This window comes from Haliotis asinina, chromosome 1 (genome assembly GCF_037392515.1).
Source record: "Haliotis asinina isolate JCU_RB_2024 chromosome 1, JCU_Hal_asi_v2, whole genome shotgun sequence".
NCBI lineage: Eukaryota > Metazoa > Mollusca > Gastropoda > Lepetellida > Haliotidae > Haliotis > Haliotis asinina.
The window spans coordinates 31671577-31688142 of record NC_090280.1 but is presented as its reverse complement, the minus strand read 5'-3'; the positions used below and the strand labels follow the sequence as shown (position 1 = coordinate 31688142).

Here is a 16566-nt window from a genome sequence, read left to right as displayed (position 1 = left end):
GTAAGAAACCAACAGCGTCTGAGCTTAACAAGGAGCAAACACGTTTGGTGAACTAACTGTAACAAGAAAGACAAACGGTACCCCTGTGTTGTGTATAGTGTTATCAGCCCCATAGTCTAGAATGACATCTTTGCTTCTTTTGAAAGAATTAGGCCTTAATATTGATTTTAATATTAACAATTTATTAAAATTGTAATAACACATGTTCATTGAAAAACGAAACATGAAGAAATATTTGGTATTACCATGACGATATTCCAGCAATAAATATTCGTAATTTATCATAATTCTGCATTACATGATATGAGATAATGACAAAAGAACTATCAACAGGGTGACTGAAAACATATGGCTCTGTTCATCTTCTGCATGTAGTTTCGTAAAGCTTTCTTGGAGGTAGAGGAAATATAGTTTTCGTAGCCACTATGGATTTGGAGATTTTTTAAATCTTTAAGATACTGGATTGAAACAGTGGAAAGGTCACCTTGATAACATGAAACTATTACACACCTGAACACATATGAAACATGACAGAATCACAGTGTCACAGATGTTTCAAATTCCATTCAAATTCCATTTGTTTTTATTGCTTTGAGAGTTAAAGAAAAATGGAAGATTAAATTCCATTCAAAATACTTACAAATCAATCCAAAAATGTTAACAAAGAAAGAATTCAAGAAAACCTTTTAAAATCTTCGTATTTACAAATACGATTTTTAGAAACATATTATCTGTATTAATACATAAACGAACCCGATATTTGTCAGAAGAGGGCCACTCAGTGGCCAGCACAGGTACTTCAACAAATTTTAGATAGTCATTTACAATAGAAGATAAACCTTTTCTGCATCATAATGAACATTATTATTATTTGTGAATAGTTTTATGTTTCATATGTACGTATATTTTTATGCGAATAATAACTGAGAAAATGTTATCATAAATATCAAGTGACTCCTATTTTTCACATTGGGCTTTACGAAATAGTAGATGGGAAAAATAAGTTACCAATGCGGAGAAAAATGCTCTATTCAACATGACCATGAAGAACAGATATGTCGTTCTGTCTCAGTACAGACAAATAAGAATCCCAATTCATGTTGAAACTGTTTATTTCTCAGTGCATTACAAAGAAACTACCGTAGATAATAATTACAACCCAATAAACACTGTATATGGGATACAATCTATATCCAGGCTGTTTCTCCACGAAACAACTAGAAGTTTCGTACAACTGAATCTATAAAAGGGCGCCTACGCTCGATAGGGGCAAGGCTGTTATGCCATCCTGGCGGAGTTGAGTATAATTATTAATATGCCATCAAAATACCTGTAAACCATCTGCATTAAATGTAGAAATATCAAATCCGACCTTGCCGTTGAACATCAAGTAGATACAAGGAGATAAAGATGCCTAAGACGGACTATATATCTTCAATATCTGTAAAAATAGATTTATCTTGAAATAATATAGCCTGTTTGAATTTTTTTTCGAAACCCCGTCCACGATGTAACCTGGCAACGCAAGGTTTAATTGCATTAAAACTAACATATTTGCCAAATTATTCGTATAAAGTACAAAATGTGATAAACATGTATTTTTAAAGTGTAAACATGGAAAGTGTGACATCTGACATCAACGACACAATCAATACCAAATATATTTCAGATGGCGATCGGAATGCCCACCCTTCCTTGTAGCACATTCGATGTCGTAATTTTATTGCATTTGATAAGGTCACGGCATTTGGTGCCATGTCCGACACATATTAAGCCTGTCTTAGTTCTTGTATTTCAACCTGATTCTGTTGTTGAACAATGACACATACACATAAACACATACTCCACTTCTCACCATGTGTGCTTACCGTGTGTTAAATGTAACACAGTGCACGATACAAGAACAATGAACGTCATGTTTCATCAGAGGTAACGTAACAATAGAGCGTTACCAAGAAATTATTATGTTATCAGTTAGTGATGATAATCCAAGTATTTTGTTTAATGCCAGTGTTCACTAACGGAACGGTATTCACTCACGGAACATTATCTTCCACTTCGCATATCGTTTTCCATATATCATTATGAACACTGAATGCAATACTGCACATTAAAATATGCACAGGCGAAAACATACACCCTCTAAAATGTACAGATGGGTAAAATAACAATTAATCTCTCTTTTGTACAAACGTATTGTTAAGTCTTCTTTAAACTGTTCTTTGCACCAAGGTTCAACTGATGCTGTGTAAGTATTCAATATGTGAACAGGTGAACCAATGTTAACAGTAAAGGAAAATACAAAGCCTGTTGTTAATCCCATAACATAAGATTCAGCATTATGTATCATTTAATTCTCCCTTTGTCACGCTCCATTCGTGTTTTTGAACAAGAACTTGTACATATTGCAGGTGACAAGAAACAATATTTTACCAACATTTTTCCATACCTGTGAACGAACATACACAAACTGTATTTCACATCGAATGAAAAAATCTTTAAAACTTATTACATTGTTTAAAAATATGAAAAAGCTACACAGAGGTAAATATGCTAATTTATCATAATTTCCTATATATTCTTATTCATATATAATTATCCACTTATGACATACTAATTCAAAAGGTGTTTTTCCATAACTCATTTAGCACTCATGGGTATTTGACAATTTGTTTTTTAATTTTACCGATGCATTTTCCTTCTTGTGATTTACTTACAGTGAGAATATGTTGAGTACAAATCAGTATATTGTATGTTGTTACTTATCATAAACATGTACACACAGTTTTCCATGACCCTCGCAAAGAATCAAACTAGGGGAGTGTACAAATAACACCAGTATTCAATGCTGTCAACGTGCAGGAGGTAGCATTTTGAGGATGAGAGGTAATGGGGTTTGCTTTTTTTCGTAGGTACTGATCAATCGGAATTAAAGTGGTCATGATATCTGTGTAAGTCTCTTTCAAACACGTGCACTGGTTGATCGCAATCCACCTGCTTATTCCACATGAGTGCATATGAACGACACAGGCATATTACAAGGAAATGGAAAAAATGTGTCTTAAGCAAGAAATATAACGCATGTCTGTTTCTATAATAACATGTTTGAGTCATGTTCCTAGCTGTGATTATCGGAGATCTGGCACTTCTCGCCATATAATTATCATGTATGTAGCAATCTTTGTTCACTGTCAACAGGCAAAATAGGACCTCTCGTAGTCTTTATTGCAGTTGAAACTATAAACCTTAATACGATGCCGACAAAGGGTCCAATTTAGGTTCTCATCCCGATTATGTTCGTCTGCTGCTGGATCGTCTGCTTTTGCCTTGTCTGACATGGCAGACACACACTGCCGTCCATGTTCGAGAAAGACCTTCACTTTCCCGCCAAAATATTTAGCGCCAAAAATACGCGTCACGACTGAGCGATTGTGTGTTGTAACTGTGTCATCAATATACGTCCAATAACTTCCCGTTTTGTATCAGCGGAGTGTCATTTTAAGACGAATTTTAAAGGAACTATATTTTTCTGCGTAGCGTTATCCTATGTCGAATGCAATGTGACGTGTGATGTAAAAAGATTAAAAAAGTGAACCGCTAACCAATCAGTCACGGGCAAGCACAATAGTGATATGGCCATTTAAAGCAAAGCAAATCAACTCTGTATCTCCTTAATTAAGAGCCTGATTAACGGTCTCCTACCTATATTCTTCTGCGAGACACTGGCACGCATACAAGCACCGACTGTATCGGGGAGACAGTTCGGCAAATGGCTTATCCAATAGACACTGGCGAACGAGCCGGTTTGCCACTATATGAAATCATAAAAAAATATCGAACGAAATTGTCCATGTTATATAATTAACACAATCCAAAACACGACAAAATACTTTACCTCTTTGTACAAAACACGACTTCACTGCAAGAGCTTCAAAATCCACCCCATTTCAACAGTAGAGATGCGTCGTCTGCCTTCCTGCCGCTTCGCACCAGTATCGTCGCTATTATGCAAAACCTACGCGATGGTAAGAAGGCAACGGGACTAATTTTTGTCTCCTCTAGTCTAGGGCTGGGGGCTAGACATTTTCCCATTCCGTAAACTGTGTACACTAACCAATCATCTTCCTCCTCAGGTGTACTTTATACCTACTTTTGGCGCCAAAATACCACATATTTTTCGTGGAAATTCAAGTACATACACACTTTCTCTGTGAGCCCAAGTAAATTGATCCTAAAGTAAACACTGCAACATATACTTTATCTGATGTTTGTTGTACGTGACTTTGTAGGTTTATTACAAAGACATGTATTTCATCGAACATTATTCTTATTTGTTTTTTAAAAAAATCTTTATATGTAGGATATTACACAAAGTTGCTTTACGCTAAAATATTGATTACACATTTACTAAACATGCATCAAAATCATTCAAACTGAGGCATAAAACTAATTATTGTTTTGAAAATATCTCAGTTCTTGGTCTGATAAATATTAAAAACATATATAGCTTTTCTGAAGAAGATTTCTATCAATACTAATGACACAAAAAGCAAAGTATATGCCTTCAGATACGGATACGTCATAAACCTATTATCATTATTCCTATTAATGGCTATCTTTTATTTTCCCATAATTATAAATTCATTGATTATCCTCAAAACCATGATTCACACTTAACGTATTTGATATGAAGTCACTGCATTCCTTCATGCATCTCACTAATGTGTCGTACCGACAAACAATTGATTATTTAACACGTGTTAAAACCAGTTTAAGTCGTATCTGAAGCTCACTCCAAAACTATGTGTACAAATAGTTGTGTATGAGAATGTCAGTGATTTAATAATTTAGTTGAGTAGTTATCTTAATATTATGCTTTTTGTATATCGACAGTCACAATCAACACCAGACAGTTAAAGATAAACTTAATCCAAATAAAGCAAATTAACTGTTCAGTTCACAGATGAGTTAATGAGTTAATTGTTTATTATTACCTTATATCGCTCTTAATTATATATAATATAATAATGGCCTTTAGAGAACGAACAATACTTCATGATGTTTTATATTTATTACTGGTTCTTTTATATTGCCAATTATATGATGTGATCATCTTAACTTATCAAAGAAAAATTCCGTGAACAAGATTAACTAGTTATCTAGGAAAATGCTGTTACATTTTGTGTTCACAGAGTGTGACCGATTAGGACAATTAAAAACTGCGTCAGTACAGAACAGATGTCTTAATAGAGCGTTGCAATGTGAAGGTGTTGGTAAACATTTGATCGAACTTATAGCTAGTTTACATACACATGTTTACCAGTATTTGATGTCAATTCACTGGTGAAAATAAGAGTAGAAGTGTGAGTGAATTTTCCCAAACATATGTTCTTCTAAAATAGCAAACTTATCCTTGTCTGCAGTTATCTGTTATATTTGATAATCGGTGAAAACATGATTGTAACAAGTGATAATCACTGAGAAGCTGGCATTTTAAAGAAACGATTCAGTCAAAACATACAAATGCGAGGGCACTCAAAAAAACCCCAAAAAAACAAACAACAAACACACGCGCGCACACACACCAACACAAACCACACGATCCATAGCCCCATTATGTATACTGTTTAATTGTGAAAATTATCAACATGCATAAGTATATTATGCGAGTTATTGTGTCTAAGAAACAAACATCAACACTCCAAAATTAATTCAGATGAACTGAGCGAAAATTTTGTACATGTTACAAACACTTTCTCGCTGATACACCATCACTGCAGTGATTGGAACAAGTGTCAAGGTTTCAGTTTGATTTCATACATTCACATGATTATACTTGTGAAAAGTAGACACACTGTGTCATACTGGTTATATATTTTGCAGGAGTTTATGTGACTTGAAGCCTTAATTGAAAAGTACACATGTACTTAATAACCCTAATGTATTTTGAGTATTCCATTTGTCAACCTATGAGACATGTTAGATCTGTATTCACATTTATGGACGTTCACACACACACACACACACACACGCACGCACGCACGCACGCACGCACGCACGCACGCACGCACGCACATACACACACACTTACAGACAGCTACCCATAGGTTGACCCACATTTTAAGCCCTCATTCATGTTCTTTTAATTTTTAATTGCTATAACCGTATTGCATATAAGTCATTGCTTGACCAGTATAAGAAGATACTGGTATATATTTTTTCCTTTTATAAAATGTCTTTATTTATATTACCAAGAGGCAGCATAAATCCAAGCTCAGCCACCCATGAATTCGTATATCTGGTATCAAATATATATTACCATTTTCCTTCAACAATTATAAATTCAATACTAAAAGTATTTATCTATCACGTTAACCTCGTATATCTTTTGTTTGAAAATATTTAATTTAAGTTTTAAATTCAAGAACAATGCAATGTCAGAAAACGTGAAACGAGGAATTAATTTCCTTATCGATCTTTTAACTCTAACTGTTTCTGTTGTATAACAACAAAAATCTTGTAAAATCATATTGTTACCCATAGTACCACCTAGAATATGTTCTTGGAAACTCCACTCGTGTGATATATAGGCAACATTGGTACTTCCTGTCTATTGTATCTAGCCCACGCTGAATCCATTGTAAACTTCCTTCATTAGTCTCACAACATAAAGATTATGAACATGAACAATCTTATCTGACACAAGTAAATCGCAAACTGAATTCTTGAAAAATATTTTTGCCATTTGGTAACATTTTGAATGTGTCCCAGGAAAATGCCATCTTTCACCAAATAACACCTAGACTAAAGGCTTGTAAAATATTTATGTTATCCTGATGACATTTAGGCTATATCCTTGACAAGCCCTATTTATTCTAATAAAACGCAGACTACATCCATGTAAAATATGTATTGTGCCCAGATTATATCCGATGAAATCCTTGTAGAATGTTACATTTTCCCAAGGAGAACCCACCTATATCCTTTTCAAATCATATTTCTTTCCTGGTTATGCTTAGACGGTGTGAATGTATAATACTGGTTTTAGCCAGCTAAGATGCACACAATTAGTTGTTATAGATACATGAGAAATATCTAAACAATGTTTGCGTGAAACGTTAACTTAATTAAGGTTACAAGTATGTAACCAAGGTAACGCCCACATTATATCTTTGTAAACTCATGTTTTCATTTTGATGTCTCACTTGTTTAATATTTACATTACCTTTGTAACATCCAGTATTTGAATCGTATGACATTGGTTGTAGTAGGCGAATACCCAGGCAAATCCATGGATAGTGTTAATGTTTGGATCAAGACAATACCCATAAAAATTATATCTAATCACAAGCGATGCTACGACTCTTAATGGTACCCGGGTAGGGCCATGGCCAAGCTAAATCTCTGTAAATATGTTGTAACACAAGTATCCCATTGGCTAAATCCTTGTAAATTGTTCATGTTACCAAGCTAACTCCAAGATTAAATCCTAGTACAGCATTCATGTTATCCAGATACTACCCAGGCTGTATTCCTATGAATTATTTATGTTACCATAAACCTCATATCATATCCTTGTACAATGTAACCAAGCTAACGCCTGGCCATATCCTTTTAAAATATTTATGTCACCAAGGTGACCCCTAGTCAATATCTTTGAAAAATATTTATAGGACCAAGGTGACACGAAGGCTATATCCTTGTAAAATATTCATATTACCAAGGTAAGCCCCATATTATATCTTTGTACAATATTTATGTTACCAAGATACTGACCAGCCTATATCCTTCTGCAATATATGTGTCACCACGGTGACACCAAGCGTATATCCTTGTACAATATATATGTTACCAAGGTATGCACCATAATATATCCTTGTATACTATTTATGTTACCAACATATTTATGCTACCGACGTAACGGCTAGACTATATCTCTGTAAAATATTAATGTCACCAAGATGACCCCCTAGTCAATATCTTTATAAAATATTTGTAGCATAAAGGTCACACCAAGGCTATACCCTTGTAAAATATTTATGTTACCACGGTAACGCCCAGACTATAAGCTTGCGACATATTAATGTTGCTAAGGTAACATCCATACAATCACATTAAAATAGAAATATTTTTCCATGGTAACGGCCAGACTACATTATATCCTTGTCAATATAGTTTATGTTTAGGCTGGACTATATTCTTGTAAAATATTTATGTTGTTAGTGCGACACCAAAACTTTATCCCTTTAAAATATTCATGCTCTTAACTTCATGCTCTTGTGAAATATTAATGTAAGCTAAGCAACATCTTATCCTCGCGTCATAGCAGCGTTACCCAGGTGACCCCAATTTTTTGCCCTGTAACATCAGTGTCACCCAGGTTACTATAATGTTGCAACATAATGTAGCCGTGTAAACACCCATAATATATCATCTCTTTGCATTGGTATATATCCCAAAGTTTACATATACCTTTGACTTTTCTTGGAGAATATTAATGTTTCCCTTTTTACACCAAGTTTACAGCATTTCACAATATCGATATTACCTTGGGGAACAGTGCATGTTCTTGTTTTAAGACAAGTATTACACTGGTAACATTCAGGCAATAAACGGTTACCGTCAGTCAGGTGGTACAGATACCGTATCCTGGTAACATGACATTCTTCTTCTGAAATGCTGAGACTTGTCCTTGTAAAATATTATTGTTGATTTTGAAACACACAGACTATACCTAACAATATATACAATTTTATCATGGATAAGTATTAATTCTTTGTATCTATGCCACACAGAGATTTGAATCCTTAGTATCTAAGTCACACAGATATCAATTCGCAGTACATGTACCACACAAATACCAATTTTCAGTATTTGAATCACACACAAGCATCAGTTTCTAGTATCTGTGCCATACACACGTATCAATTTTCAGTACCTGTGTCACACACAGGTGTCAGTCCTGAGATCTGTGCCACATGCGTATCAATTATTACTATCTGTAACATACACAAGTGCCAATCCTCAGATCCGTGCCACACAAGAATTAATTTTCAATATCTGTGCCACACATAAGTATCAATTCTCAGTATATGTGGCACACACAAGTATCAATCCTGAGATATGCACCACAAATGTATCAATTCTAAGTATCTGAATCACACACAAGCACCAAATTCTAGTATCTGTGCCACACACAAGTACTAATTTTCAGCATCTGTAACACATACAAGTATCAATTCACAGCATCTGTATTACACACAAGTATCAATTCTCAGTATCTGTAACACACCCAAGCATCAATTCCCAGTATCCCACAAACATGAATTGTCAGTATTTGCACCCCACACAAGTATCAATCTTCAGATATGTACCAGAAAAGAATCAGTTCTCCGTATCTGTATCACTCAGTAGAGACAATTTTCAGTATCTGTGGCACACACATGTATCAGTCCTCATATATGTACCACACAAGTATCAATTCTCAGTATCAGTATAACACATGTATCAATTCTCCGTACCTGTGATACACTTAAGTATCAATCCTCATACATGTACTACACAAGTATCAATTTTCAGTATCAGCACCTCACACAAGTATTCATTCTCAGAATCTGTATCACACAGAAGTATCAATTTTCAGTATCTGTATCACACGCAAGTATCAATTTTCAGTATCAGTACCACTCAGAAGTATCAATTCTTATTATCTGTGCCACACAATTATGAAAGTCTCAGTATCTGCACCACACATGAGTATCAACTCTCCTTATAACGAACGAAAGTGCCGATTCCAAGTACTTCTTTCACACCCTAATTTATGTCATGGATAAATTACATTATTTTTTTCCAAATGGGTTCTCCTTAGGCTGTTTTTTCTCTGGAAGTAACGATATGTACATGTTTTTGTGAATGCAATCACATTTCTTACAGCTCTCAAAAATGTGTTGCTTACCAACGTATTTTTAATGAAAAAGCGTCCACCTCATCATTATTTCTTGTGTTTAGAATTGAAAATAACATTTTGAAACAGCAATTTAAAGAAAACATCAGTACGTTACACATAACTGAGTCCGGATGGTGGGACAGGCTAGTGGATAAAGCGCTCAGTTGTCACGCCGACGACTCCGGTTCGATTCTCCACATGGGTACAATGTGTGAAGCCGTGATACTGATGGAATATTGCTAAAAGCGGCTTAAAACTAAACTCACACATCCACTATAGTTGAGAGTACACACACATGGCAGCTGCAGTTGACCACGGCAGGCCCATGAGAAGATAGTTGTAACATATGTTATACTTGGGATTACATTTTCCTAGTAAAGTACAAATTCTAGTTGAGTCCCATCCGGGATTCGACCTCACATCCTCAGAGTCAGGCACCTAAGTCAGTCTTCGAGGCAAGACCTGGTGGCTGAGCGAGTTAGGTGGCTGACTTTGTGTTCGGGCGATTAGGTGCCTGACTCTGAAGGTGAGAGTTCGAATCCCGGATGGAACTGAACTCAAAAAGAAAGAAAAATATATTAGAATTTGTAATACTAAAATAATTTGTAAACTACTACTTTCTAAATGGCATTGTGTGATCAGAGAAATCGTTGCTCTTCATAGCATACACAGGATATGCTGAAATAGGCAAAGTGAATTACTTATACGCTTGATCATGTCTATTTGTTAATTTCTATTCCTTTCTATTTGTGATAAACTCTGCTGAACGTAAAACGTGACTCGACTGTGGACACATCGTCATTTAAAAAGATTGAAGTGCAGGCGAGATCACCCATTAATGTTTTACTTTCATTATTTTTATTATATTTGCTTCTTGAATTGTCATACACAGTTGTACCCTTTCCTATGCTACAAATTCTGTTTCTATCCATGTCAAGGTCGTCAGTTTCTGCAGAATTACCACATGTAGCCATTCATCGTTCATCATTTGAAAACATTCATTTACCACACAAACAAAAATGGGTGGAAATAAAAAATATTTTCTTTGACGTTTTAAAAAATGTGCGTTTGTGCTTCATTTACCATCCCTTTTTAAGCACTGAATGTGATTCCATTCAAATTGCAGCATATGCCTCGTTTATGGTAGACGTGTCTCTATCTAACTTTTTAACTATGGTATTGCTGACTAACTTCTGACCTTCTTGGACAATTGTTATTTCTTAGGTCGATCAATCTCCGTACCCTACCGGCACCGTTCGTCTTGCCCTTACAGACTGTATATGATAAAAGTTCTTTAGAAAGGCAGAGTATAAGGGTTTATAGAAGTTAATGTGATTTCTCTGTTGTGCTTGGATCACAACCACTGTAATACGCGCGCGAGCGCCCGTGTGTGTGTGTGTGTGTGTGTGTGTGTGCGCGCGCGTGCGGGCGCGAGCATCAATATGTGTGCATGAGGGAGAGTGAGTGTGTGTGTGAGTGGCCTAGAGAGGGAGAGAGGGAGAGAGAGAGACTGTATGAGAGTGACTCTGATTATATATTTGTGTGTATCTATGTGCGTACGATTATGTCTTTTTGTGTGTGTGACTATGTGTATTTGTGTGACTGAATGTATACTAGTTTCACTCTCTCTCTCTCGCTTCTCCACTCTGATTACCGCTCGAATTAATGAAAGCATGAACTACCTCTGTTTCTGCTATAGTGTGTGTACAGTTACTGTAATACAAGTGTGTGTGTGTGTGTGTGTGAGAGAGAGAGAGAGAGAGAGAGAGAGAGAGAGAATGTGTATGTGTGATATGGTATCTGTGTGGTTATATGTTTGTGCGTATCTATGTGTGCACATGTATGTGTTTTTGTGTGTATATGTGCATTTGTTTGGCTGAATGTGTAACACATTAACAGTGTTTGCCCGATGCAGAAAACCTGCATATTCTCTGTGCTTATCGCACTAATTAATCAGGATATATCTACTCAATGCCATTGAATTAGAGGAATCATCAACTACCTCCACTCCATTCCTGTTGTAGCGTAACAGTTACTGTAACATAAGCATGTGAGAGAGTGAGTGTGTGTGTGAGACAGAAAGAGAGATAGGGAGAGAGAGAAAGAGAATGTCTGTGTGAGTGTGTGTGTTTGCACGTGAGAGTGTGTGTGCGTTTGTGAGTGTGTGAGTGTGTGTGTGAGTGCGTGTGTGCGAAAGGGTGTGTGAGTATGTGAAAGAGAGAGAGAGAGAGAGTGTGTGTGTCTGTGTGTATGTGTGAGTGTGTGTGTGAAAGAGTGTGTGAGAGTGTGAGAGTGTGTGTGTGAGTGTGTGTGTGTGTGTGTGTGTGTGTGTGTGTGTAAGAGATGACGGGAAAGTTACTGTTGCTGTGCAGTTATTGCGATATAAGCATCCAAGTCAATTCCATGTAATGTCAGTGTAAAAACGTAAGATTTTCTGTATTACACGTCTGTGTTTATGCGTTACTATCAAATATTAAAAGCCATGCTGAGAATTTGTCTTTATCTAACAAGCATGTACTCCTACATTTTCTTCTTTCTCTTCATCTACAACTACTACGTCTACTGCAACTACCACTTGTGCTACAATATCGACGTTACACCAAAAGGAAAGCTTTTATGACGTCATTGCTTGAATAGTCATTGAACAGCTTGACCACACCCATTACAATTAAATTACAATGCGGAAATAGCTTAAGAAGGAAATTTCCGCTCCACTTTCGAAGCCCCAAAAGGAAGACTTGTAAATGATCATGATCACGTGATGACTGGCATCTGTGTCTTTTAATTCTTATAAGCGATGTCTACTCCATGCGCAACACACTCTCGCTATTTCTGAACAATTCCATAACACAAATGTTTTCTTTCCTCATGGTTGCACTGTCAAAGATTTGTTCACGTTCATATATCGGTTAATATTTCCTAAAAGCCTGAACATCATTCTTTAGACAACTTACATCACCTAAATGGCACCACCACACCCATGGATATTCTTTTGGCATGGTGGTTAAAGCATTTTGAAGTAATATTGCTAAAAGCGTCGTAAAACCCCATTCACTCACTCACTCAAGTAAATTCAAGTGAGAGGGTCACGATGAACGATACGTTTCACCTTTATGTGTGTAAAAATATTTTTAAAACCATTAAACTCTAATTATAAGTCATAAGAACCTATTCACAAGTCACAACTTCAATGATCAATTTTTATTTTTTCATCTCGTGAATTATAAAGTCATTGTCATTATCTCCTTATTTCTCCTTATTTCAGAATAAGTCATACTTGTCGTCAGAGACGACTAAGTAGGATTGCGTAGTCTGGCTAGCTATTCTCGAAACGTTTGTAGCCCTACGAACTTCTTAAGCCCATTCTTAACACACTGGCCACGATCAAAGTTAAGAATTCTTAGGGCTACGAACGCTTCGAGAATAAGGGCCCAGGTTCGCTGACTAGTTGTCACAATGTCAACGTCTCCCAGTTGCAGAGATCGGTGCCCATGACATCCATCTCCGGATTGTCTGATCCAGTCTCGATTATACAGCTGGAATAATCATGGGTGCAATACTGTATTGCAATATTCTTTTCTGCCAAACATGCAAAGGCACTGACACATTTTGTTCAATTTAACCGTCTTACCTTATGATCTGTATGACTAAAGTTTGCAAAGTTGTATTGAAATAAGTAATCTGTTTTTCAATTGATGATTTTTTTGTTCAAATGCTTTTTGCAGGATGTGGTTTGTTGAAGAGCACCAGGTGCTCTGTTTTAGCTTTTCTGTCTAAATATATGAGTCACAGTAATAGTTCAATTTGACATATATATGTATATATTTAAACATTCTACGGCATGCACTCGGTTATATGTAACGTGCAGGTATTATTTTATACGACGGTATCAGGCTGTTTGAATTTTCAAATCGAAGTTGTACTTTTCTCGACATTTATGTTTGCAATAATATATGGATCATTTTGTATTATTGGTTGCTTGAAATACTGTTAATGTCGAGTTTTTGCAATCAGTAATAACCAGGTACATGAAATTGTATTTTTCTGACAATGCCATCTCGTTTTCAGGGGGAATGAATGTGGGTTTTCGCCGCATTTAGCAACATTTCAGCAATTTAAATGTGCGGAGCACCAGTAATGGACTTGACGTATCCATGTGGGAATCGAACCCGGATCTTCGGCGTGACGATCGAAGACTTGAACCATTAGGCCACCGCTTTAAGGACATACATAGAAATACTAAAAGTGGGTGCTACAACGGTAACGTAACAGAGATGATGAATACTTTGTAACGTTTGTTGTTCGGTGTGTCGAAGTACTTCGACTTGTGTCAATAGTTAAATAATGTTTCGATAAGGAATGAGTGAGTGAGTGAGTTAGGGTTTACGCCGCCTTTAGCAATTTTCCAGTAATATGACGTCGGAGGCACCAGAACTGGGCTTACACATTGTGACCATCTGGGGAATCGAACCCGTGCCTTCTGCTACTCCGACGCCTCTAATAGATAAGGAACCAACAGACACACAGATGAATAATATTTTGGGTTTTTTTTACCCAAATTGATTTTTGTCATTTCCCTTAACGTCACCACACAATAAATAGCGTACGTCGTGATGCCATGCATAGTTAATTATGTAAAACCATTTTTTAATGCGTTGTTTGTTAGAGAAACAACCGTCATTAAGCAGTGCTGAAATATGGTTCTGTCATTACAGTGCCTCTAAAGGTACGTTGTCTTTTAAACGAAGAAAAAAGCTACGTCCTCGTGTCTATATATCAAGACATATCTATATATCATATATCCTGGAACCGAAATGATTCGATACCACCAGAACGCTCCATCATGTCTTAGCGTTTTAATGATTTATACTTAACGTAATCTCCGAGGATTTGGCGTTACGTAAAGAATAAACAGCTATTTCTTGTGCCACTCAGTGATATCCGATGATGAAACATGGCTTTAAAACAGGTACATCCGATGATAGGAGTTTATTTGTACGTCATTTACACCAATATTCCATCAACATCACGGCGGAGGACACCGTGGGTTTCACGCCATTGTGGGGAATCGAACTTAGGTCATCAGCGAGACAAGCGAACGCTTTAACCACTAGGCTACTATTAATGATATTCAGCTAATTCAGTAGATGTAACATCACTATTACGACATACAGCTACTCCTGTAACGTGACTCGTCTAGTGTTGCAAAACTGCCTTTTGAACATAATTAAAAAAGAGAACATTTCATATGGTTACCTCAGTTACATTTGACTCTAAGGTTACTTGAACGGCACAGTTACTTTCAGGTACGTAATCATACACAGTTACATCTGACGATAAAACAAAACTTAAATTATACAGTTACTTCTAACGATTAAACGGTTCTTAAATTATTTGTTATTTCTAGTAACGTATTTATACACAGTTACTCCTGACACTAAAAGAGAACTTGAATTATGTGCTGTTGCGTCTGACGATTTAACGGTTCTTGAATTATTAGTTACTTTTAATGATGTGATTCTGAAGTTACCTCTGGCGTTAAAACATAACTTGAATCATACAGTTACTTATAGTGATTATACACAGTTACTTTGGGCGATAAAACATAACTTGAATTATGCAGTTACTGCTGACGATTTAACGGTTCTTGAATTATAAGTCTCTTTTAATGATGTAATTCTGAAGTTACTTCTGGCGTTAAAACATAACTTGAATCATACAGTTACTTATAGTGATTATACACAGTTATTTGATGTATTATCAAGCAGTACGTACTTTTTTGATGATGTATCGAACCAGTTATGCTCTTTGACTAGATTAACCAGTTATGTTTTTGGCATCCTGTACCTCTGATAGTACTTGTAATGACTAGACTAATTCTTAGTCTCTGAACATATATAAGGTTTATTGTAAAAAATAAATTTAAAATTTAAAAGAAATAACTGAAAAAGAACCCCAGGGTGACCAGCGGAATCTAGACTTGCTTCATTAAGGCTCTTATTGTTGCAGGGAAGACAGTGATTTAGTAAACATTATATTGTTCTGGGACTGTTAGACAGACCAATGGTAATATTATGGTTACTGAAGGGCCTTCTAGTCCAATGGCGATAACTCTGAAATAGTTGCCATAAAATACGTAACTGACGTCTGACATAACATGTTGATTTGCTAAAACTCTTAATAAAGCCGGGCAATCAAAAGAAACTCACATATTCGATACCTGATATGTTGAAACCGAATTGACTCTATTAGGTGCACGGGAACAGAACGGCCAAACTATCCAGTAATCACACAACGATGTGTCGATCTGACAGTTGTCTCGAGGAAAACCTTTGATCCCTGTGTTTTCCTAACACAGTCTTAATTTTGCGGTTGCGGCGAACTTCGGATAACTCGAAGTCAGACACAAATGTGCGTGTACCTAACTGAAAATAACTACTGGATGCTTCATTGTAATGATGAATAGTACTGTGCCAATCCGTATGAATTACGGAGAAATAGTACTGTGCCAATCCGTATGAATTACGGAGAAATAGTACTGTGCCCACCCGTATGAGTTCCAGATGAATAATACTGTGCCTATTCATATGAATTCCGGATGAATATTTCGGCGCCCACCC

At 36.2% G+C, this 16566-nt stretch overlaps 1 protein-coding gene and 1 long non-coding RNA gene across 7 annotated transcripts in view; one reads left to right on the top strand and one right to left on the bottom strand.

Annotated features, from left to right (window-relative positions):
• Window positions 1-16566, top strand: part of LOC137290439 (uncharacterized) — a 155422-nt gene that overhangs the window by 52559 nt on the left and 86297 nt on the right. The gene's annotated exons all lie outside the window — the stretch shown is intronic.
• LOC137290394 (uncharacterized) overlaps window positions 1-16566 on the bottom strand; it is a 376153-nt gene that overhangs the window by 280740 nt on the left and 78847 nt on the right. The window contains exon 1 of one of the 5 annotated variants that reach the window (XR_010957214.1): window positions 3896-4008. The exons of the other annotated variants lie outside the window; for them this stretch is intronic. The gene's annotated coding sequence lies outside the window, so the exon portion shown is untranslated. Of the gene's footprint in view, window positions 1-3895; window positions 4009-16566 lie in introns of those variants that run through there. 5 annotated transcript variants of the gene reach the window in all.